Consider the following 22,559-nt stretch of genomic DNA (forward strand, 5'->3'; position numbering starts at 1 on the left):
ACCTTAAAGGTAGTGAGTTGTCTCCCTCAGTCTCCACACGCAGATAACCACATAAGCCTTGACTTCGCGCTCAGACTGGCAACATGCATGTCATTCTTGTTCAGATCCAGCAGCGACGAAATGGTATTGCGCATGCGCAGATTAAGGAAAACGTTCAGTGGTCTACGTCGTGAGCTGCAAACGAGAGGCGAGCAGAGTGTTGGCGGAAACATCGGAAGATGCGTACCTGGCGAAGTACGACGGGAATGCCTTGCTCTCGCTCTCTTTCTTTTTCTTTCTCTCTAACTCTTCCCCTCTCCCCCCCCCCCCCCACACAACACACAAAACACACACGTTAATTTCTTCCGCTGACCAGATTCAAACCAACCGCGGTCCGGATGCCTCTAGCGAGCTGCCGAGTGCTCACCCGTGCATTAAAGTATGCAGGTGGCGGGGAGAACACGGCAAGTGCCCTAATCCGATTTCCCAGAAACTTGCCTCAGTGGAACAGGGACCAAAATAAGCGAATACATATCTCGGCTTATCCCTGGATACTCGACCGTATCTGGAAAAAAAAAAACGACTTCCACAGTTTGAGGTATTTGTTGAGTTATTTTGTGTGTTTTTTACCGCCCTGTATCCTCGTACAAAGTGGTGGTTCAGTAGTTAGCATCGCAGCTTGATAATTTTGCGTCCCGTGTTCGAAATCCGGTTATTACTTTTACTATTGTTTTTCGTTTACATACCCATTTCTGTAGAAGATTGTTACACGAATGTTTTCCAGTTGTATTGTTATAACACTGTTATCTACTAACTGTAAGTCAGATGAATATTTTTTTTAAAAAATGAGAAGATTATTTGAAATTATTTTCTGTGAAATTCCTGTAGTGTAAGTGCCAGTTTTCGGGAAAATTATCCGTTATGCATGGTCTACCGTGAAATTATTGCCAACTCCGAAATCTTCACCAGTGTTAACGACGTTTCTTTCCCAGTAAGATTCACTGTTGGAAATCTGCCTTCGCGCGATGCTCGTAGTTTTCTAATATCAGTATAAAATATAGTAATTAATGTAAGAATTGATATGGGAATGATATATCAGAATGTGAGAATTTAAAAAGACTGTAACCAATCGTTATACCATAACACATATGTTATGCACTAAGGAGCCTCCGGCTGCTGTGGCCGAGCGGTTGTAGGCGCTTAACTCCGGAACTGCGATGCGGCTACGGTCGCAGGTTTGGCTCCTGCCTCATGCATGGATGTGTGTGGTTCCTTAGGTTAGTTAGGTTTAAGTAGTTGTCTAGGGGACTGATGAGCTCAGATGTTAAGTCCCATAGTGCTTAGAGCCATTTGAACCACTAAGGAGCGAAAGAAACTGGTACATCTGTCTAACATCATGTAGAGACCCCGCAAGCACGCAGAAATGACGCAACACGACACTGAATGGACTCGACTAATGTCTAAAGTAGCCCTGCAGAGAACTGACACTACGAATCCTGCAGGGCTGTCCGTAAATCCGCAAGAGTACGATGGGGTGGAGATCTCTTCTGAACAGCACGTTGCAAGGCATCCCAGATATGCTGAATAATGTTCATGTGTGCGAAATTTGGTGGCCAGCGGGAGAATTTAAACTCATAAGAGTGGTCCTAGAGTCACTCCGTAGCAATTCTGGACATGTGGGGTGTCACATTGTCCTGCTGCAATTGCTCGTCCTTCGGAATGCACAATGGACACGAATGAATGCTGGTTATCAAACAGGATGCTTATGTACATGTCACCTGTCAAAATCGTATCTAGAAGTATCAGGGGTCCCAGATCAGTCCAGGTGCACACGTCCCACACGATTACAGAGCCTCCACCAGCTTGAAAAATCCCCTGCTGTCATGCAGGGTCCATGGATTCATGGATTCATACCCGCACACGTTCATCCGTTCAATACAATTTGAAACGAGACTCGTCCGACCAGGTAACATGTTTCCAGTCATCAACAGTCCAATATATGTATTGAAGGGCCCAGGCGAGGCGTAAAACTTTTCGTCGTACAGTCATCAAGAATACATGAGTGGGCTTTCGGCCCCGAAGGTCCGCATCGATGATGTTTCACTGAATGGTTCGCACGGTGGCACTTCTTCATGGCCCAGCACTGAAATATGCATCAATTTGCGGAAGGGTTGCACTTCTGTGGCGCTGAATGATTCTATTCAGTCGTCACTGGTCCCATTCTTGCTGGATTTTTTCCCGACAGCAGCGACGTCGGAGATTTGATGTTCTAGCGGATTCATGGTACACTCGCAAAATGGTCGAACGAGAAAATCCCCAATTCATCGCTTCCTCGGAGTTTCTGTGTCCCATCGCTCGTGCACCGACTATAATACCAAGTTTCAACTCACTTAAATCGTGCTAACCTGCCATTGTAGCAGCAGTAACCGATCTAAGAACTGCGCCAAACACTTGTCGTCTCTTGTAGGCGTTGCCGACCGCATCGGCGTATTCTGCATGTTTACATATTGTATTTGAATACGCATGCCTATACCAGTTTCTTTGGCACTTTTCATGAGATCCACCCGTAATTTTGCAATTAATATGACGCCCTTGCATCGCCTAACTCGTGTAGTAACCTTACATTTTTTTTATTTAACCTAGCAAGATTAGGGCCTGATGGTCCTCTCTTACGTCTAACCAGGCATTCTACTTATTTTACGTTCATATGTTTTAGTAGGCATGTTAAACTACATCTAGTACAAAAAGTGAAATAAACAATTACAAAAGCACAGTTGGAAAATAACATACATATAGAGTTTATATTCGTAGATGATAAGTACTGTTATAATTAGACATTATGAAAGAGACAGACTTTAGATAGGAGTGCTAGCAGCAGGGAGACTGATGGTGAAGGGAGGAGAAGAATAGAGACATGATCTAACATAATTAAGGAAATATAAGGGAAAAGAAGATTGCGTGGTTAATAGATGAGGAGGAAGAAGAGCAAGGAGCAATATAGGAGACACTAGCTTTGCTATTTGACAGAGTAGAGGATTGGCCTTGTACATTAATTTTGTGGAAAACGTTACGAGGATGATAGTAGGAAATGGTTCAACTTCTTCTTAAAAACAGCAGGGCATTGAATTTTGCGCAAGGTAAGCGGCAGTCTGTTCCAGAGGCGGACAGTGGCAACTGAGAAGGAGTTTGCAAAAGTTTTTGTTTTGTAAGTGGGCACAGTTAGAATACCAAATAAGAGTGACCTCGTGTTTCGATTATGATGGCAAGAAAGGTGTTTAATCTCTGAATCAAGGTACTGGGGTGCTTGCGCGACGAGGAGTCGGTGAAGTAGACATAGAGTGTAGTAGTTACGCAATTTGTCCGGCCGCAGCCACTCAACCTGGGAGTATGAAGCACTAACATGATCATATCGGCGAATGTTGCAGGTGTAACGTACACAGACATTCATAGTTAGTTCTAGCCGTCGGTTGTTTTCACTACTCATGCCTTGTTGAATTACATCACAATAGTGGAGGTTCGGTAGAACGAGTGCTTGCACGAGCTGACGTTTCAAATCCTGTGGAAATACGTTCCGAAACTTTTTGAGAGCACAGAGACAAGCGGACGTCTTCCGGCACACTGCGACTGTATTTTCCGCCCAGTTGGGATGCTCATCCAAAGTTACACCTAAGTTCTTAACTGTTTTCTGATATGGTATTGGAATACCGTCGAGCAGAATAGGAGGCAGCCGTTCTCGGAAATCTGTACTTGTTAATTTCTGATGCGCTGTTAAGATCACTTGTGTCTTTTTTGCATTTAGTTCAAGCCCCAGGTTTTTCGCCCATGTCACTACTGAAGACATATCATCATTCATCTGAGCGATTGCAGTGTTTATATCTTCAGGTCAGGTAGAGAAGGAGGTCTTCGGCATAGAAATGATATTTACAGGAGGACAGAGCCGACGAAATATCGTTGACATATAAAGAAACAAAAGTAGTCCTAACACTGATCCTTGTGGCACTCCCGACTAGACATGTTTCCAGGAAGATTTTTCATTTACACAGACAAAGCATTGCTGTCTGTCTTTTCAGTAGCTTTCAAACCATCTCATTGGACTATCTGAGAAATTAAGTGTTGCATTTTTCTGAGCAATATGTCAATTCTTATTGATGTTCCTACTATTCCTGCTCATGCTCCAAATAGGAAGTATAAAGTACCGATGTCCTTATGGTTTGTTGAGAATAATCATTTTTGCGGTAAGATGGCTGAATTTTAGGTGGTACTCTGTAGATCTACTTATGAGATGTTTTCTCTCTTACCATCTTTTAGGTCTTATATTCAATTATGATTCTAGACTGCAATTCTAGTTAACAGTATCAAAAGCTTTGCTGAAATCTAGTAGCGTCAATATTGTTGCCTTTCGGCTGTCGATGGCATATTTCAGGTCATCAGTTACTTTAATTAGAGCAGTGTTTGTGCTGTGATGTTTACGGAAACCGGATTGAAATTTATCATATAGGCTGAATTCATGAAGGTGTTCAGTGATTTGATCATGAACAATATATTCAAGTGCTTTGGAAACAGCAGGCAGTATACTAATTGGTCGGTAATCACTAGGCAGTTGCGGGTTTTCGATCTTAGGGATGGGTCGAATTATGCTTCTTTTCCATGCAATGGGGTATATTCCGTTCACGAGGGAAAAATTAAATATGTCAGTTAAGACAGGTACTAACATATCGGCAACATTCTTAATCATGGTTATACTGATACTGTCATTGCCTATCAGAAGAGATTCTCATTATTGCTTTTCTTGCCGTATTTATTGTTACGTGTTTTAGGTGGAAGGAATCGTTGTTAGTTATCCAATTAGGGGATCCTTGTGGACGGTAATTATCAGCCGTGTGGGACAAGGGTGAATAAATGAAACAATACAAATAAAATAACCAAAAATCGGTTTTCGAGCACTACGCGGAAAATTAAAAAGCCATGCCAACCGCTGATCCACTCTATCGTCAGAATATTATGCGGTAAGAGGCAAGTAAATGACATCGAAAATACTGCGAAAACTTTGACCGTTTCTTTTTAGAAACGGTCAATTATCTGCTCACAATCCGAGACACGTGATCACTTATTCTGAGTCCCGTTCAACTGGGAGAAGTCTTTGGGAAATAGGGTTTTCGTCGTGATAACGCTGAAATTAGACTGTTCATTGAGTAAACGTGCATGTGACTACTAAGCCTGTACATAAAGTGATTATCCTTGGGGCACCGTGCGACTAGTACGCTGTGCTGCAACTCCTGGACAGGGAATGCTTTCGCCGCTCCGAGCCGGCACGTTATTTACATAGAGTGTCGCCCCTTGGCGGGCACGGACGGCTCCGACGTCAGCGGCCAGTAATCCCCCTAACGCGATAAAAGCCGGCCGTGGTGTTGCTGCTGCCGGCAGAATCCCGTTTCGCGGCTGACCTCCGTCAGCATGCAGCTTAGAGAGGTCCCGCCATCATAGAATCTCTCCAGAGACTCCCTGTGGACACAAGCTAGCTAGGGTTTGCGTAGCTGCAAAACGTTCTCAGTGCTTTCCAAGCACACAACATAATTTACGTCTGATCACAAACATTTCCAACTTACCAGACGATGTCGCTAACTATGAAGCTTAGGACCTTCATCGGCAATGTAACAGCTCTTCATTAAATACGGGAGTTCCCTTTTTTCCCCAAAGACAATGAAAAAAATTCTGTTGCAGATCGACCTTAAATCGCAGACCATTTTATATATGTTAAAAACAATTATGGAAACATCTTTTTCCATTGTGATGCTGGTTACGAAAATCATGATAGCACAGGGATTTTCGGACCGATGGAAGTCGCCGTCCGCGCACTTCTTGTTTGACACTACACATATAGTCAGTTCCGTTTTGTAGGAAACTGACATTTTGTAGCCCTCCTTTTTTTTCATCATTCTCCTCACGTATACCTCTCATGCGCTAAGCGTTCATCTCACAGTGGCACTTACACCCTACGTCCTCAACTTTCTCTTGGATGAATTCCAATCTCTTTCTTCCCATACAGTTTTTTCCCTCTACAGCTATCTCTAGTACCGTGGAGATTATTCCTTGATATCTTAACAAGTGTCCTATCATCCTACCCCCTTCTTCATGTCTGTGTTTTCCATCCTTCCTTCCTTCCTTCGACAAGTCTGCGGAGAACCTCCTCATTCCTTATGAGTTCACCTAATTTTCAACATCTTAACGTTTCGATTCCCTTCTGTTCCGGTTTTCCTACTGCCCATGAATCACTACCATAATTATTGTGATCCAAAAGCACATTCTCAGAAATTTATTCCTCAGATTATATTTGGTACTAGTAAACTACACTTGGCCAGGAATGACGTCTTCGCCTGTGCTGGTCAGCTGTTTACGTCCTTCTTGCTTCTGTCGGAGGTTATTTTGCTTCCAAGGTAGCAGAAATCCTTAACTGCCTCTGCTTCGTGATCATCAGTTTTAGTGTTAAGTTCCTCGCTGTTCATTTCTGGTACTTCTCATTACTCTCTACCGTTTAGTGTCAACCGATATTCTATACTCATTGAACCATTACGATCAGAACATCGTGTAAATCTTCTTCACTGTTACTGAGGATGGCAATATCATTACCGAATCTTACAGTTGATACGCTTTCATCTTGAATTTTAATTCCACTCTTGAGCCATTTTTTAGGTTGCCGTCGTAGCTTCTTCGATGTATAGATTGAACAGTTGTGACGAAAGACTGCGTCCGTGTCTTACACTCTTTTTAATCGCAGCACCTTGTTCTGGGTTTTCCTGTCTTATTGTTCCCTCGTGGATCTTGTATATATTGTATATTGTCCGACTTTCCCTATAGTATACTCAAATGTTTCTCAATATTTCGAACGTCTTGCACTATCATACACTGTCTAACTCTCTCTAGTTCTACAAATCCAATGAGTCCGTCATAATTTTTCTGCAGTCTTGCTTCCATTGTCAAGCTCCCCATCCCGCTGGAGGTTCGAGTCCTCTCTCGGGCATGGGTGTGTGTGTGTGTGTGTGTGTGTTTGTTGCTCCTAGCATAAGTTAGTTTAAGCTAGTTTAAATAGTGTGTAAGTCTAGGGACCGACTGTAACCTCCCTCTTACTAATCGGCCTATCCTGCTTACGATATAAAATATGACCGTGATCGCGTGTATGCCTAATGAATTTTTTCTAATTGTATAAGGCTACTTTTCCCGAAGAAGTGATACCGGTAAGTAGGAGGAAAGTGTGCAACCGACCCTTCTGATAGAAAGTCTACTAAAAATAAAAGTAATTAAACAGAATAGGGCTATAATTTGGAAAATGAAAGTTATTTTGTGCATTCACTCACGAACAACACTGGACAGAAAGGGGTACCACCGATCATAAATTTAAAAGTCACACGAATGAACGAAAAGGAAGTAATTAACAATCGCCAGCCCACTAGGGCAATTTACATCCAAAATCCTGTACAAGCACTCCGTCTTCAGGCCACAAGCGGCCCATCGGGACCATCCGACCGCCGTTTCATCCTCAGATGAGGATGTGGATAGGAAGGGCGTGTGGTCAGCACACCGCTCTCCCAGTCGTTACGATGGTTTTCTTTGACCGGAGCCGCTACTATTCGGTCGAATAGCTCCTCAATTGGCATCACGAGGCTGAGTGCACCCCGAAAAATGGCAACAGCGCATGGCGGCCCGGATGGTCACCCATCCAACTGTCGACCACGCCCGACAGCGCTTAACTTCGGTGATCTGACGGGAACCGGTGTATCCACCGCGACAAGGCTGTTGCCTAAAATCCTATACAAGATGATGGGAAAATAACACATGTATTATTAAACACTATCGTGGCAACTAAAAGTTACCACGTTTATTTTTTTAAAATATTTTGAGACTGCTTTTAAGTGAGTATGTAATGATAAAGAAAACTGAGAAGTCACTCTTACGTTATGTTTGGCATTAAATTTTGAAAAATGCAATCGAGTAACGATTTGAAAATATGCAATGAAACTGTATGTTAGTACACTTTACGTGAACAATGACGTTCAATTACCTCAACATAACGTCATCAAAGAAATTTTAAAAAAGCAAGCACTTTTTACTTTGCCGTTACTTATTTTGCAAATTGGATTTCATGTTATTTTCTGAACAACAGAGCCTTTTTTACTGACTTGAACAGAATTAAATACTAGAATACGTACTAAACCAAACAGCCATGTGCTCCAAGCTATATGTAAAATAAATAAAACTTCCACACTCTTAATTTGTGTATTTCTTTAGACTTGGATTTTTTCCAGTGATTGATTCTCAAACTTGAAGAATGAAATTGCTTTACTTTAGTCATACACTGAAGCCTCTGTTGTACAACAGTTAATTGAAAGTAGACTGAGGATAAAATTCTTAAAAGATAAATTATTCATTAACAAATTGGCTGTAACTATTCAGTTTGCTTCTTATGACAATCAGTTAGCATATTAGGAAAAAAATTGTTTCTGCAAGAAACGTCTAAGTATGAGCCGCTAAGTTGATTGTGATATACTAGTCGCACTAATGTTCCCTTGTAATCATCGAGATTGCGAGAATGACGATATTTCTGACTATTTCATAGTGTGTCTTCAGACTCATAGATTCTACACTCCAACGTGAGTAGGCGTTTCGTTGACACTTCCCCAATGGTTTTAGATTTTCCAAAGAAATGTTATGTTTGGCATCAGCTGTATTTGGGAACAAGTCTTCCAAAACTCTGTTTGATACTTAAAACTCGATCCGCCATGTCTTCCACGTCGGCTCCTATTTCTTCTTCTATCACTTCGCACAGTTCCTCCTACTCCTCGTAGATAAATTCAGTGTCCTCTTTCCACATATTTTCTACCTACTGTGAGTTTAACATTGGAACTTTTCTTGCACTCTTAAGGTTGACGGTTTTGATTTTTATTTCACAGTTTCTGACATTTCTATAGGCTGAATATGTTCTTCGGATGATTTCTTTCCAGTTTTCCTGCTTTCATTTCGCCTTGGCTTCCCGGCTGTATTGCTGTATTCACATCTTTTCCTGAACATTTTTTTGTACTTCCTTCTTTGTCGGTCAATTGGAGTGTTTCTTATGTTGTTCAAATTTTCTTCACAGTTTCTTTCCTCGTACCTGTGTTCGTCTTTCCACCGTCTGAGGTTTCCTTTTTTTAGAAATGTACGTCTCTTTTCAACTGAAGAGCCTACTGTGGATCGCTCCTTAACATTCCTCAGTACTTCAGTATCCCACTACTTTCCACATTTTTTCTTCCAGACGATTCTCTAACTTCGGTCTGCTCTTCATCGTAGTCAAACAAAATTAATGGTGGGTTGTCTGATATTCTGAGAGCTAGCAGGGTGTCAGCAAATATAGAAAAATGCATTAACGGACAGTGAGGGTAGTAATATATGTATTTTAGGCACCAGTTACTAACCAGTCTTTCATTACAGGTGACAGCTTTGTTTCACATGGCAATGGCCAACAAAGTGTCTTCTCAGGATGACTTCCTTCCTTCTGTGTGTTTTGAAGTCCTTTGTTCCCTTCTCTTTTGGCTCTTAATACCATTATGCTGTCAACACGTAGCTTGCATTAAATATCCAACCCACCTGTTGGAGGTGACATTCTCCTGGCTTCCTCCGATCTTTGAACTTATTTCCTCAGTCTTTTATAGAAATAAGTTTAAATCCAAACCAAGGCACAACTTGGCATTTATCACATTAAATGATAGTTTCCATAGGTGAAAGAACTGGTACGTGACAAAAATATTCTAAGACCGAATGGGAATCGAACCCCGAACCGGCACTTACCTATTGTCACCAAACCGCAATTCTAACATTTATTTGTTAGATCAGAAACTCTGCTAACAGACGCTACGACGTGCCTACAATCCTAACTTCTTTGACGGTTTGGACTTTTGGACACATTAAATTTCTGAAAATATGACTTATGTTTTATGTACTTTATATGTTATGTTCCGAAGTACCAAGTCTCCATATCGTGTAACGGGTGGGTGCATGAAATTGCAACAGAAGAGTACTAATGGATAAAATGGATCATATGCAGGCGACAAGTCATAAATTTAAATAAACATAATCAACAACGCAACTTAGGAATTATGTTAATTTTTTCAGGACTCGACAAAATAGGAGTGAGCCACGACGAATCTCTTCAGTTACACTTGAAAGTGTGTGGGTTACTGCTAAGATTTTTGAATTATTGTGGCAGCTTATCGAAAACAACGAACAAGAGTCAAGGAGGTGCGCTCTAAATGCAGATGCTGTTTCTGCCTGGTATTAACTGAGTGAAAGCTGCGAACTCTTGGGAATAGGCTGATTCTGTTAACAAAAAACAAAATTAAAGAAAATGTGTATTGAGAGACAAATACCAGAATTCCCATACTAACAAGAGGTTCACGAACTTATAACACATTGCTTGAAAAAGATACTCTTTCTGAATCAGAAGAGTTACCCTAAAAACAACAATACGTCACAAGCGAATGAAAATAATCAAAGAAGACTACCTTTCGAATTGAACTCTCACTTATTTCATATACTGGTTTAATGGTAAACAAATCAGCCTCGCAGGAGACTTCTGTAAAGTTTGGAAGGTAGGAGACGAGATACTGCCAGAAGTAAAGCTGTGAGGACCGGGCGTGAGTCATGCTTCGGTAGCTCAGATGGTAGAGCACTTATCCACGAAAGGCAAAGGTCCCGAGTTCGAGTCTCGGTCCGGCACACAGTTTTAATCTGCCAGGAAGTTTCAAAACAGCTTTAGTTTTGAAGCAACATTCTGAAGATGGGCTTTCCAGGACAGCTTAATATCTAACGCCTGGAGATTTGAACTGTTCAGTCTCACATCATATACCCATTCTGTGTAATAAAAATGTCAGTTTTTGCTGAATTGCGTGTTATACTCGTAGGCTCTAAAATTGGAACCTTATTGTGATTTATAAACAGTCATGAGAGTGTCTCTTGAAGTACATTATTTGATAATGTATCAATATTGCACACTGTATCCTTCACTACAAAGATAGTGTCATCAGCAAACAGAAATATTTTAAGACCGCCTGAAATACTAAAGTGCGCGTCATATATGTTAGCGGCCGAGTTTAGGTTTGTTCTGCGAATCTGACGTCACAAAACACAGTCAGCCAATGAACAGAGAACGACGTTGCCAGATCTCGACTGCAGAGCAGAGCACGGACGAGTGTCTTCAGTTTTAGAAACGTTCAGTCATAAATAAAGTAATAGAACGAAAGCAATGTCTTGATAGCAGATTTTCTTTGATAGAAAGTTTGGAAAAAGCATTCTTTATACCAATTGCTTCATATTCTATTAATTAATTAAACCAAACAAGCAATAAGTCTTCTAATTCAGGCGATAGCAAGGAAAGGTGTTTGTATCAATCTCACGAACCGCTTTTCCGCAATAAAAACAGCGGTAATTGTTTATTTCCTATTGTACTTCGACGAAGTGTGAGTAATTCATAATCATACCAACAGTGTTTGTCAGTATTTTGCGTGACCTGTTAGATACCTCGTGGTGTTATAATTTGGGACGAGTTGCGGTAGCGTAACGGTTAAGGCGGTGGGTTAATAAACGACAGGTGTAGAGTTCAAACCTTGTGCGATGCAAAATATTTTCTTTATTTAAAAACAATATCGAAGTGTCTTACTTCACGAATTTTATTCGTTTGAATGCAGTTTTTTGAAATTGCTAGTGCTTTGTCTCTTCATTAACCCTTTCGCTGCTGCAGACACGTGCTCCCCGCATTCCATCACTGCACTGCTCGCCTGTACAGACAAATGGTGTTCTCACTGCTTTGACACACTTATCATTCGATTTCACATAAACTATTTGGCCCAAAAATTAGATTTTTACACATCGTCTTGACTGATACCTTCCCCCCATAAATGACTTAATTTTGTTTCGATGTTCAACCCAGTTTTTGTGCAGCATTAAATATAGTAAACCATTGCACGAAATTTTGAAGAGTTTGCAGAGGTAAATGTCCATAGAGTATACTTCCCGTATGGTCGATTTTAGTTGCCACAATGTTGTGAATGAAATGTGGACAAGATACCTAAATTTCATATAAAATTTACTGTGTAACAATATCTCATTTAATTTAAGTACCACATAGGTGTCGTATGTAATATTGAGAAATATTCCATTTTTCGCGACTGCAACAAAAGAAGTGTGTCTGCACAGGCGAGCAGTGCAGTGACAAAATCGCGCACAGCGCGGAATGCGGGGGGCACGTCTCTGTAGCAGCGAAAGGGTTAATGCGGCCGTGGTGGCTTTACTTCATAAACTGCGCGCTCCCCCCTAAACGTAAGCTTGCGAACTATACTATACTATGGTGGTGCTTCTCTTGGCGCATGCGTCGTTTGCAACTGGCAACGCAGCAATCTCCCGCATCTGGGCGGGCATGCGCGAGCCGCCAAGATAAAAGAATTGAACTATAGATGGTAAATCATTTACATAAATAAGATACAGTAGTGGCCTCAGTACTGACCCCTGCCTCTCTACCCCCCCACCCCCCACCCCACCCTTACCGGTGCCCCATTTGTACTGCACTTCGCAGCCATTCACAGTACTGTAAGAGGTGAACAAGTTAACATATGGACTTGATTCATAATTCGTAACTCTGTTTGTGGGAACAACATTAGCCATTGTGAGACCCTGAATGAAACAACCGTAGAACCGTTAGAAATAAAATGCGTATACGTAGAGGAGCTTCCCGAAGCAGTAATGCAAGTATTCCGCAATAAAATCCCACCGTTTTGTTCGGACTATCTTTCCTGACTTCCTCGGTCCCACTGCAGTAACAGGCGAGCATTCGCTATGTCCCTCCTGACCTTGTCGTGCGCCCTTCCCGTGTCGGGTTGCGGTCCTTTCCGGCACTGGCACAAGGCTATTGACCTGGGGTGGGGTCGCCTCCAACTCCGGCGCCAGCGAACTTGATGGACACTCAAATTGGCGGTTGCGTGGGCGTGCTGGACCGGCCCGAGTTTACAATAACCCGACAGCCGCAGCTGCGCGGCTCTCTCCAGGGAACACTTACTGACAAAGGGCGGCCGTAATCCAACTCCCTGACTGCAGCCGCTACGACGTCATAGCCCGCGCGCGATATTGTTCCTGAGGATTATATGGCGCACACACACACTCTCTGAATGCTTGCATAAAATCTGTGTAGTTAGTGCTCGTTTCGCTAATTCACGTTAACAGCGATTTCATTATTTGCAATGATATTTTGGACAGATGAGAAAAATCATATTCCTAATAGCTACCTTCGCTGTCTGACCTGTAATAGCATAACCGAATTCAAACATTGAGTGTGATTGAGCTGCCCATACCTACGGGTTTTGTGCAACACACAACGTCTCCAAAAGTTACGCACGAGATTTGTATTGTTTCTTGCTCTCTACGCGCGAACTATTAGTCATACAGAAAAAGTTAAAAGGACATTTTTGTAGGAAATGTAATGTAGTTGCATTGTTATCCGGATGTGTCTTCCCTAGAGGCCGCAGTTTTCGAATAATTCAAAATGGTTCAAATGGCTCTGAGCACTATGGGACTTAACATCTATGGTCATCAGTCCCCTAGAACTTAGAACTACTTAAACCTAACTAACCTAAGGACATCACACAACACCCAGTCATCACGAGGCAGAGAAAATCCCTCACCCCGCCGGGAATCGAACCCGGTCGAATAATTCAAGACAAATTTGCAAAAGTGAGCTTCAAAAGCGTTTTCCTTGAATAAACTGAAAAACATGGCCTCTAGCGACAACGCATCCCAGTACAAATTTTAACTAAATTAAATTTCCTACAGAAAGTCCTGTTCATTTTTTCTATAGGACTAGTAGTTTGCATGAAGCAAGTGATTGAATATGAAAATCTTGTGTATGATGTTTGAAGGCTGGTTGCATAAAACACATTGGCAGATGCGCTTCAGTCACCCTACATATACGTATTTACGCGAATATAATGTCCCAGAGAATGTAATGCCACCCCAGTTTTAAAAATTAAAATCCTAAAGAAAAGAGTTCGTTGGCACATCACTGGTCGGCTAAATTTCGTTTACGCAATAAATGGATGTATACATGAACTATGAAAACAAAAACAATTTTTAAGTGACCCATTGTCAAGTGACAAAGTCATTATTAGACAAGGACAGTGCCGTCCAGACAGAGATTGTGACAGGGCTGAATAAGCAGCAACGTGGGCTGGGAAGCGGCAGTCACTGTGGATTGCGGGGGAGCATACGTTTCTTGCCAGAATACAATATTTATTGGTAACAGAATCATCAAGGCAATTACAAATAACAGACAAGATTTTCTATTAGCAATGTGCAAGAGAATAACAGAAGCTCAAGAGACAAACTTTAAAAAATACTCAAATAATGCACCAAATCCTTAATCAGAAAACTCTTACTTCTAACATTCAAGAACAGCATATAAATTATTGCTGAATAAATGCAGAATAACTAGAACGGGTTTTGTGAGTAACAAATTTCAATAACAAAGATTCACATAACAGTAACTAAAATCCACAATAAAGGAGGAGATTAGTGTTTAACGTCCCGTCGACAACGAGGTCATTAGAGACGGAGCGCAAGCTCAGGTGAGGGAAGGATGGGGAAGGAAATCGGCCGTGCCCTTTCAAAGGAACCATCCCGGCATTTGCCTGAAGCGACTTAGGGAAATCACGGAAAACCTAAATCAGGATGGCCGGAGACGGGATTGAACCGTCGTCCTCCCGAGTGCAAATCCACAATAAGAGAAGAAACCCTTATTAGTAAAATCTCAATACTAATAACACCAAAAACAGAGTAATTAAATTAGCCTATACCCTGTAGGCGCAGACCAAAAAATCCACGGAAATGTAGCTTTCTGTTGATGTGCCAGAAACCTTTGAGAGACAAAACGAAATGATTACGTGATGTCTTGGATCAGCAGCCCAATCAGCGAAGACGAAAAAGACGTCGAACAGGGCAAACAATTCGTGGAAGAGAGTGCCATTATTAACGTACTAAAATTACTGACCCATGTATGTGTGTGTGTGGGGAGGGGGGAGAGGGGGGGGGGGGGGGGGAACCGGAGGTGACCGCGGGGCTGGGGAATTCTAGGTGACTTTTTCTGTTTCCCTTGCTTTACTCCTCGACAATCTCGGCTTATAGCGAATATTTTCCCAGTACAAAATTAAACTGCATTAAATTTTCTGCAGAACAGTCCTATTCATTATTAACATTGTAACAAATAAGTACTCAATAAACTTAATATAACTCCTCTATACAAACACCCTATCCAGCCAATCACTGCAATCATTCCCGGCCAGACTGCGTGCAACGTCACACTGATAAGTGGACAAGTATTAACGAGTTATTCGTAAATTTGATCGATATTGTAGTGAAATAACGCCATATACCCTCTGAACCTGTGATCTTTCATTTCGCTTCGTTCTCTTCTTCCAGGCCGTTTTTCTTCTTTAGCTGACACACGTAGATAAATCGGCACTGTTGCTAAACACAGCAGTTCATTTCTCATGCTAGAACTGCAAACTGTACGATACAGAGCCGTTCGAAATACCAGTTGAAAGTGCTTGGTAAATCGCTCGTGTGTGGCGGAGTTGAACCGAGCGACCGATTGAAGGCGATATCAAATTCGACCAGTCGCTCGTGTGTGGGGCCCCTAACGTTGCACCACCAACACTTCCTGAATCAGGCAGTTGTTTGCTACAAGACACACGGAGTTTAGCTCATTCAAGATCACGTACCGTGTGAAATGTTTATTTCCAATAATTGGTTCCTCATCGCAAAATATTCGGTCTAGGATCATGTACCGTGAGTATAATTTTCACTCTAAGGTTTTAGCACGTTCTTTTAAATGGGAATGAAAACTGTAGCTTAGAAAAAATGGGGAAACTAGAAGAAAAAGAAACTATAAAAAGAAATTAAAGCTATGTTGACAGAGAAAATAAGAAGTGATGAGGTACAAGAAAGAAGAGAGAAGAGAATCTAAAATTGTTAGTAGACACACGAATGGCATAATAGCTCATCTGTTATGGCGCCCAGAAATAATGCTCTTGGCGCTGACCATCTTTAATGATGTCGTCGTTGATGGAACGATAACCTTAATTTGCCTGTTCTTGGCACTGGAAGGAACAGTAGAAAGGATGGCCATAGAGACAAACGACATTTGTGGCATGTACAACGCACTCTCACGTCCGTAGAGAGTGAATAAATTAGCGCAAGAAAGTGAGAGTAGTATCAGTGTAATATAAAAACTCTGGATGCAGAGAAGTATAATAAAAATACGAAATATAAATTGGAACATTGGAATATCAGAAAGGTGTACCAGGTCTCAAAATAATAAAAATAGCAAAATGTCCTAGGAAATAATAAAAATGCTAAACCGGAATTTCTGAAAAATTCATCAACATTGAAATTTTGTATAGCATAATCTGCTAGTTTTATGGAGCAGTTAGCACTGTGACGAGTTTGTGATGCATGAGAATAAACCAACGTAAGAGTTGCAGGCGTTTATAATGTATTATCGATCTTCCATCAGACATTATGATCATACATGATATTCTCTTACTTGATATTACATATTTTGATTTTAAGCTTTTATTACGCCCATTTATAAAATGGTATGTGGGCAATGATCACGATGAAAAACGCCGCACATTCGTCGATGAGATGATAATTACGAAAACGTCATGATTTGCGTCGAAACATCTAACATTTTTGTACCGTACCGGAAATTTTATGAACATTATACTATAACCACGCTGCGTGCTTTTGGAGAATATTCACACCCTTTCGTATATCTTATCTTCAACAACTTTCAGATACATTGATTCTGTTGCACTGGAAATTGTTATCCTAACACTACAGTCATACTGCGAGGGAATAATTTGGTGATGATTGGTTCTAAAAAAATATATACCGGTAACTAGTTTCAGTTTGGTGAATGTAATATTTTCAGTGCAGCTCATGTGGAAAAATGTAATACTGAGTCTCAATAATGGAATTATTTTCAGAAATATGTTGAAAGCTTTCACAGCGTTAGTGCTGTGTTGTGATTGAAAATACTAGTTTTCTAGGTGCGCGGAACTTCTACAAAGAACAGTAAAAGCCCGCATCTCGTGGTCGTGCGGTAGCGTTCTCGCTTCCCGCGCCCGGGTTCCCGGGTTCGATTCCCGGCGGGGTCAGGGATTTTCTCTGCCTCGTGATGGCTGGGTGTTGTGTGCTGTCCTTAGGTTGGTTAGGTTTAACTAGTTCTAAGTTCTAGGGGACTGATGACCACAGATGTTAAGTCCCATAGTGCTCAGAGCCATTTGAACCATTTTTTTGAACAGTAAACGCAATAAATGCAGTTTAAATTGATGGTTTCGCCCGGCATACAACGCTGCATGCACTTCCACGTATGTAAATAATTTTAATACCGAGCCCCTGCAGTGCTCCTGGCAAACAGCGACTTTCATGAACAGTGAAATTTAGCCAGCGCTTTGTGTACATTCGCGTTATTAATTCCAGTCCCACATAACGAGTGCTCCTGAATTACTAAACAAAGTGGATTTTAGATTACCCAATAAATACTGCAAAACATCACAGGGAAAAAATTGAGCGAGGCGGGTATTAACTTCGAGACAATGTGCGACCAATTACTGATGACGTCGGCAAGAGGTTCATATTTTACATCAGGTCACAGTCCCAATTATTTTCGCCCCTTCAGTCCGAAATCTAATAAGGGCATGGAGGCAAGAGACCGCCTACCAGTTTATGAGCGTAAGGTTTCACGGACGGCACGCTTTTCAATAGATATTTTAGACTGGGTGTGGAAGCCGCCTGGGTGACTGCAGCAGGGAAAACAGAAAGTTGGTCGAGGGAATAAAACAGCCGACGAACCGTTAGCACGATTATAAACTCTTGCTAGAAATTATCAGCTATCTCGCCGACTGAATTAGATTTCGCGCCTTTCGTGTTGAAACTTGCGTTACCGTATTACATTTACAGACTGAGCATATCTTAACACTGTGTAGAATTTTGAGGGCCCGAAACAAAAAAAGTCTTAACAGTATCGAAACATTAACATTAAACATCCGTTAACAGGTCATAAGAACAGGAACAGGGTTTCCAGAGCGAAAGTTTAGCCACTTTGTTGATTCCTCCAACATTTTAAGTAGCCGAACCTGAAACTCACGTGGAGGCTGTTACGACTTCCTTAACGTTAGCCCGGAATGCTCTGGGAGTCCATAAGATTTATTTATTTCATTCATTGTACAGAGTAACCAGTCGCCTTGAAATGTAAGGTGGGTCGGATGCTTCTGAATCTAATAGCAAAGACTTCCCATTGTTACAATCTTATTGGTATATAGTTGTTATTGATTTTTTTTAATAATATAAAGAACATAATGTATCAAGATTTCTCTAAAGTTACAGCGAATTGAATGCTTAACAATTGTCAAAATGGTTCCATATAATTTGTTACTACCTAGTTGATGGGAATTAATTTATATAATGCAAATGTCAAAGAGAAATAAAAAAAGTAACACAGTGAGCGTGGTGAAAATAATTTGTATTATGTATAGGAAAGTGGTGTGATGTGGATGAGTAATGAAGTCTAAGTAGCATGTTGGTTAATAATGGCCTATTTCTACCTATTTCAGATGAGAAGGTCTCGGTACAACCTCGAGGTATTCTCATCTGAACTGGTTTGTGCTAATGTGTGTTTAAATGGCTCTGAGCACTATGGGACTTAACTTCTGAGGTCATCAGTCTCCTAGAACTTAGAACTACTTAACCCTAACCAACCTAAGGACATCACACCTATCCATGCCCGAGGCAGGATTAAATGCTGATTGAGCACTTCATACATGGAATACATAAATTTTAGCTTTACATGAGAAATGCACTTATGTTTGTAGCTTGTCAGTAGAAATAGAATATAGTTCATTGCTATTGGAATGCATTATTCCTTAAATAACTTAAGACGTTTCTGATATATAAAATTCATTGATTGTAGCTTTGAGTAGAGAAGAGAATATACTTCTGTCTGCACACAATAAGACGTGCAATACGTTACTGCTTGTGTGCAGTACACTTTATTCAGGATGTCATTGGGGAGGAGGAGCCTCGGAATAAAAGTTCTTCAAGCCTTCTCCTCCCAAGCGACATTACCTTATTAATACACTCCGTAAGAGCTGTATTCTGTAGAAGCCACACACAAACTATTAGGGGCGTTCCATGCTAATCTACACTTTACTTTTTCTCATATTTCATGGTGCGCCATATGACTCTTCATTACAGTTGCGTGTTTCTAGTACTTTGGTCTAGCCGTCAGTGGTAGGACAATCACTAGAAGTGTAATTCCTACGCGCTGCTGTCACTGCCGGCCGCTGTGGCCGCGCAGTTCTAGGCGCTTCAGTCCAGAAACGCACTGCTGCTACGGTCGCAGGTTCGAATCCTGCCTCGGGCACGGATGTGTGTGTGATGTCCTTAGGTTAGTTAGGTTTAAGTAGTTCTAAGTCTTAGGGGACTGATGACCTCAGTTGTTCAGTCCCATAGTGCGAGCCAACCACTGCTGTCATTATACTAGTGGCGACATGGTGCGTGATGATCAAGGACAGCGCTGGTCGACGTGGTTCCTGTGGAAGGAGTGTGTAAACACTGCGGATATTCACAGGCATTTGTTGGCAGTGTGTGGAGAGAGTGCTACGGCACGTGAAGTGCTCAGGCAAAACAACGCTTGTTCCCATACGAGTCGGAAAACCACGGGTGCCATCGCTGGTAAGTGGTTCTAGGTAACGCCACGTCCACCGTATTCCCCTGACATGGCCCGTTGCGGTTATCTCCTATTCGGGGCCATGAAAAAAACCTCTGCGCGGTCATCATTTCGCAGACTTCAAGCAGGCTGCGAGCAACTGTCCTGCGGTGGGTGGAACAAACACCAGAAAACTGGCTGCAGTGGGCCAACAGAAGATAATGCGGATGGAAAAATCACAGATTATTAAAAACAGTATATTAATGAATGAGATTTTCACTATGCAGCGGAGTGTGCGCTGATATGAAACTTCCTGGCAGATTAAAACTGTGGGCCCGACCGAGTCTCGAACTCGGGACCTTTGCCTTTCGCGGGCAAGTGCTCTACCATCTGAGCTACGACTCACGCCCGGTACTCATAGCTTTACTTCTGCCAGTATCTCGTCTCCTACCTTCCAAACTTTACAGAAGCTCTCCTGCGAACCTTGCAGAACTAGCAATCCTGAAAGAAAGGATATTGCGGAGACATGGCTTAGCCACAGCCTAGGGGATGTTTCCAGAATGAGATTTTCACTCTGCAGTGGAGTGTGCGCTGATATGAAACTTCCTGGCAGATTAAAACTGTGTGCCCGACCGAGACTCGAACTCGGGACCTTTGCCTTTCGCCGGCCTTTCGCTGGCAAGTGCTCTATCCTTTCTTTCTGGAGTGCTAGTTCTGCAAGGTTCGCAGGAGAGCTTCTGTAAAGTTTGGAAGGTAGGAGACGAGATACTGGCAGAAATAAAGCTGTGAGTACCGGCCGTGAGTCGTGCTTCGGTAGCTCAGATGGTAGAGCACTTGCCCGCGAAAGGCAAAGGTCCCGAGTTCGAGTCTCGGTCGGACACACAGTTTTAATCTACCAGGAAGTTTCAGTATATTAATGGTATAAAATTAATATTTATTGTTAAATTAGATGGGTTAAGGATAAAATAAAATGTGTTTTCCACTTCTAAGCGCAGATTAGTGCAGCAGAAACGCATTCAAATGGCTCTGTGCACTATGGGGCTTAACATTGGAGGTCATCAGTCCCCTACACTTAGAGAAGTACTTAAACCAAACCAACCTAAGGATATCACACACACCCATGGCCGGGGGAGGATTCGAACCTGCGACCGTAGCAGCAGCGCGACTCCGGACTGAAGCGCCTAGAACCGCTCGGCCACAACAGCCGGCAGAACCGTATTAAGCGATAAAGTTTTCGGATAATGTGACGGGTTTGAGAGTGGTGGGGCATTGGAGGACAGAAGCGCGAGGGAGGGCAGTCGCCGAATTATGGTCATGCATTTTCCTCTCACGTATGGCTCAGAACTGAAGAGCGAGCAAGGTTGCCTAAAACTGCTATAATTGGTCCTTGGTGTTCTGGATGCTGGCAGCGGGTCGAAGTTGACGTCCGAACTGGTCACACACACCTTCTACCTGGGACAGACCTGCCGATCTTGCTGGAACCAGGAGCAAGTCAGTTTATAGAGACACATGCCAAGTGTGGACGAGCATTGTCCTGTGGAAAAATTGCGCCACAATGCTGTCACATGAGGAAGCCGGATGCGTACTATTGTGCTGTCAGAATTCCCTCAGTCACGACCAGTCGTGGCCTGAAGTCATACCTCACGCCTCGACACGCCATGACGTCAGATGTAACACTCTCTGTGCCTCTCCATAACATTGGAAAATGTGACCGCCCCCTGTGATTCCGCCTTACTCGCCGACGCTGGATATCCAGGCCACTATGGAACTAGGATTAACTGCTGAACACAGTGCGGCACTGTTCACGACAAGAGCAGATGTGACGCGATCGTTCCTTATGGTGGTCATATATGGTCGATTGGAACCTTGACAACTAGTATGCATGCCCTCACGTTACCGTGCAGCCCTATACTGGACCACTGTCACACTCGAATGCCCCACACTCGAATGCCATGCTGAGGAGTGCAGTTGCACCCCCAGCGCAGTATCTAGATTTGTGGGGCATTCGAGTGTGACAGTGGTCCAGTTTGGGGCTGTTGCACTTGGTAGGGTGAATGATGATGACAACGGGCTGGGAGGCTCAGTGGATATACTGCCAACCGAAATGAATGCTTCTCTTCCACTTTAATTACACACCGCGTCGTTGGCTCGGCGAGGCAAACACTCCTCACTCCGTCAACTCTGGCCGGAGCTGGCTCGTTGACAGTTGCTTCCATTCAGCCATGAGATACTCGCTTAGGCGCCCTGGTGACGCCAAGCCGGAGGGTGGCAGTTTCAGTAAGCTAAGGCCGTGACGTCAGCGGCACAGCGTGTTGTACTGCGACGGCATTCCTCTGACGGAGCGTGGCGCCAACACATCAAAGAAGTAAGGAGGAAGGCGCTGGGTAGATTGCGTATGCTCTACCCAGTCATCAACCCCGCTTCAAAAAATGGCTCTGAGCACTATTGGATTTAACATCTATGGTCATCAGTCCCCTAGAACTTAGAACTACTTAAACCTAACTAACCTAAGGACATCACACCAACACCCAGTCATCACGAGACAGAGAAAAATCCCTGATCCCGCCGGGAATCGAACCCGGGAACCAGGGCGTGGGAAGCGAGAACTCTACCGCACGACCACGAGCTGCGGACAACCCCACAGCGGCGCTACCAGCAGCATCGGATCTCACGCTGTGCAAAGCCACCATCAGCCCGCTGTTCGACTACGCAGCGGTGGTGTGGGGAAATGCAGCTGAGACCAACATCCGCCGCCTACAAGTAGTCGAAAACAGGGCGCTCAGGACGGTGCTTCATC

At 42.7% G+C, this 22,559-nt stretch overlaps 1 protein-coding gene and 1 pseudogene across 1 annotated transcript in view; one reads left to right on the plus strand and one right to left on the minus strand.

Moving 5' to 3' along the window:
* The window catches only part of LOC124550615 (GTP-binding protein Rhes-like), a 475,888-nt gene that overhangs the window by 227,178 nt on the left and 226,151 nt on the right, over positions 1-22,559 (plus strand). The window lies entirely within an intron of this gene.
* On the minus strand, positions 7,658-7,775 carry LOC124555665 (annotated as a pseudogene).

This window comes from Schistocerca americana, chromosome 1 (assembly GCF_021461395.2).
Source record: "Schistocerca americana isolate TAMUIC-IGC-003095 chromosome 1, iqSchAmer2.1, whole genome shotgun sequence".
Classification (NCBI taxonomy): Eukaryota; Metazoa; Arthropoda; class Insecta; order Orthoptera; family Acrididae; genus Schistocerca; species Schistocerca americana.